Raw genomic sequence first — 4,311 nt, forward strand, 5'->3', positions numbered from 1 at the left:
GGCCCACAGATTAAAGGGTCTTGGGTTCAATTCCAGTCAAGGGCATGTACCTGGGTTGCTGGCTGGATCCCCGACCATACGCGGGAAGCAACCAATCCATGTATCTCTCTCACATTCATGTTTCTCTGTCTCTCCCCATCCCTTCCACTCTCTCTAAAAATCAATAGGAAAAAAATTCTCAGGTGAGGATTTACAACAACAACAAAAGTAAAAAGTGCCCTGGACTGTATAGCTCAGTTGGTTGGGCATCACCCCATGCACCACAAGGTTGCTGGATTGGTTCTGGTCAAGCCACGTGCCCTGGTTGCGAGCTCGATCCCCATGCAGGAGGCAACCAATCATGTTTTGCTCTCATATTGAAGTTTCTTTTTCTCTCTCCTTTCCTCTCTCTTTAAAAATCAATTAAAATGTTTTTAAAAAGTAAAAAGAAACAAGTGAAATTTATTTTAATAACACATTTTATTCTACCCAATATATCTAAAATGTTATTTTTAATAACTAATCAATATAAAAAAAATTGTGTATTAAGTCTTCACAATCCAGTTATATTTTACCCTTATGTACATCTCCATTCAGACTAGCCACCTTTCAAGTGCCCAGTAGCTATATCTGGCAGGTGGTTAATTAGACAGCATGGGTCTGGAGTAAGTTGACTTGCTTCCTCCTTCCCACTCTACCTCCCACTCCCATGAGGTTCAGAGATTTGAGTGGTGGCTCAGAAATGTTCAGGGGCCTTGTGTCATGGTGATGCTGAGTCCACTGTAAAAAACTAAGTTGCTCTTCTTTTGAACCCTCCTCATTTATCCCATGTCCTTCTGCTTTGTGCTCTCAGCGAATTTGGTCTGTACTGGAATATAGCACCTATTTCACTTTGCCCTGCAGTTAGTTGTTTATGTTTCAAAGTCTCAAACCAGATTACTAATGCCTTCCTGGTATTTGTCCTATTCCCTGTCATCTCTCTTTGCAGTAGGTTTAGCCCTTAGTCATCAATAAATGTTTGTTGAATGAATGAATGAGACAACCCTTACAGAATCAATGAACATGTATATGGAAATCTTTATTTCAACTGGCACTTCCAGGTCCATACAACCCATTTCCTGATAAACAGTGAAACCAGTCAAGGCACTGTTGGTTCCAGCCTAGAAACAGAAGGAAATATTTGCCTTTATCCTCTGGGATCTCACGCTCATGAATTCAACAAATAGTTCCTGAACAACTCCTATGTTCCAGCTGCAAAGATGAGTAAGAAATAACCTTGCCCTCAAGCCCCTACATATCTAGTAGGGAGGAGGCCTTTTATAGGTAAACATAAGTAATTATAATTTTGAGTTGAGTAAGTTGAGTGCTGTAAGTGAAATAAAGAGTCCTGTAAGGACAGGGCACAAGAAGGGGGACTTGCAAAAGAAGCTTCATTCAGATTATCCTTTGAGATGATATTTGAAGGTAGGACAGGTGGGAATGAAGGGAGGGAAAGAAACAGTTTTTAAAAATCTGACAAATGAGGAAGAAACAGAGGAGGTGTGGTAAAGAGACTAATTAGGACAAGGAAATGAAACTGACTCCAAAAATAAGAGCAGGGTGGAAGAAATCAACAGGGGTGAGGGCTCCATAACAGGCAGGCACGCTTGCTTAAGAAGGCAATGCCGCAAAGAAAAGCTCACCAGGAGGGGGTGAAGTAGTTCTGTGTCACAGAGGCAAGGACTGCCAAAATGAAGAGCCCTTGGGTCAAGGAAGGAGAAATCTCCTTAAGAATGTTACACAACCAGATCTGAGCAAAGCCCCAAAGTGAGAGAGGGAAGAAGAGATCAGGTAAACCAGATTAGAGAGGTAAGAAGAGATCAGGTAAGCAGGAGATGTGGGTGATATTGTGGCTAGCTAGTCCTGCATGCCCCAGAGATCACAGGAGCCGTTACAGCAGGGAATCAAACACCAGCCTGGGAAATTAGCCCTGGGAGGGAAGATGGAAGGAGAATGGAAACAGCAGTTGATTGGGTTGGACTTTACATTACAAGTTGTGATAGCCTTTTCCAAGCCACTAAAATCCGGATTCATGCCTGGAGATAGCTCTGTAGGTAGCTCTGTACACACAGAGTGGGAAAGTTGTATCCACAGCAGTGGGAAAATTCCAACATGCATCAGGGCAGGTGTATAAAAGGAAGCAGAAAAAAAATAAAAATGTAATGTAATAAAAATAAAATAAAAGGAAAGCAGAGAGAATCTGATTTAAAAACAAGAGTGATTTACTTTCAATTTTATTTTTAAATTTTATTATTTTTTTTATATTTTTATTGATTTTTTACAGAGAGGAAGGGAGAGAAATAGAGAGTTAGAAACATCGATGAGAGAGAGACATCGATCAGCTGCCTCCTGCACATCTCCCATTGGGGATGTGCCCGCAACCCAGGTACATGCCCTTGACCGAAATCGAACCTGGGACCTTTCAGTCCGCAGGCCGACGCTCTATCCACTGAGCCAAACCGGTTTTGGCTTATTTTTAAATTTTAAAGTACTTTTTCCTAAACTTCTTAGGAATGGCTTTTGCTACATCTCACAACTTTTGAATTTATTACCATTTAGTTTAAAATATTTTCCAATATCCATTGTGATTTCTTTTTTTAAATATATTTTATTGATTTTTTACAGAGAGGAAGGGAGAGAGATAGAAAGTTAGAAACATCAATGAGAGAGAAACATTGATCAGATGCCTCCTGCACATCTCCCACCGGGGATGTGCCCACAACCCAGGTACATGCCCCTGACCGGAATCGAACCTGGGACCCTTCAGTCCGCAAGCCGACGCTCTATCCACTGAGCCAAACCGGTTTCGGCAGTGATTTCTTTTTATACAGAGGTTATTTACAAGTATACCTCGTTAATATTCAAATATGAAGATTTTCTAGTTATTATTTTTCTACTGATGTCTTGCTTAATTGCACTATGATCAGAGACATACTTCGAATATTTTAATTCTCTGAAATTGTTGAGACTTGCTTTATGTCTCAATATATGCTTTGTAGCAGATTATATTTTCTAAAATCAATAAAAGGTTATATTTTCCAAAATGTCCATAACAGTATCTCCAATGCCTCATAATTTTTGCTAAGTGATATTGCCACTTCTCCATCAACGGGGAGGGGGAATCTATCTTTCCATCTCCTTGAACCTGGGCGGCCCTATAACTAACCAAAAGGAAATAGCTGGTCGGATAGCTTTTGCTTCCAACTTCCTTCTTTTAATTCTGTAGTTCTGTCAATTTTAAATTTACACATTTTGAGGCTAAGTTATTGGGTGACTACAAATTTAGAGTTGTGTATCTTCCTGGTGAACACAACCTTTTATCATTGTCAAGTAGTCCTCTTTATCTCTAGTAATGCTTTTGCCTTAAAGTTTACTTTGTCTGATCTATATATATAAATCCTAAGCAACCTTTCTACTGTTCGACCATTTAACTGGTAGCTATGATGTGCACTGACTACCAGGGGGCAGATGCTCAATGCACAGGCATGGAAACATGGAACAGACTGATGGATCTCAAAGGGAAGCTTAAGCTACATAATCTTTACTCCCTGGAATGGAGATAAGAAACGCCCTAACCTTTGGAATAGAGATTGATAGGATTGGAATCAACTGGCATAAATACAGATGTAACAAGACAACAGGACACAGAACCTGGCCACAGAATCTAGAGACAGAACATGGCAAAAGATCCTGGACAGAAACTGGCAACAGAACCTAGAGACAGAACCTAGCGAGAGAACCTGGCTGAAGATCATAGAGACAGAACCTGGCTAGAACATGGCAAGAGAACCTGACTAGAACTGCTGGGGTTGGACTCTAGCGGGGGGGGGGGGAGCGATTAACCAAAGATCTTATATGCATACTAGAGGCCCAGTGCACATGCCCTCTCGCAATCCGGGACCCCTTGGGGGATGTCAGAGAGCAGGTTTCTGCCCAATCCCTACAGGCCAGGCCGAGGGACCCCCACCAGTGCCCCGGGCCTCTAGTATTAATATAATTACACCAGCTTTCTTTTGGTTAGTGTTTGCATACTTAACATTTTCTATTCTAATTTACTTTCAACATTTCAAGATCCTTATATTCTATATTATATACATATGTGTATATATGTATATGTATGAAATATTTTTTTCAACATTCTTATATTTTAAATTTTTATAAATAGCATACAATTATTTTAAAACCTAAACTGCCAACAGTGGTCTTTTAATTGAAGAATTTAGTCCACTTACCTTTAAAGTAACCATTGATATATTTAAGGTAAATAATTAACATTTCTATTATATATCTTTC

This window comes from Myotis davidii, unplaced genomic scaffold (assembly GCF_000327345.1).
Source record: "Myotis davidii unplaced genomic scaffold, ASM32734v1 scaffold46, whole genome shotgun sequence".
NCBI lineage: Eukaryota > Metazoa > Chordata > Mammalia > Chiroptera > Vespertilionidae > Myotis > Myotis davidii.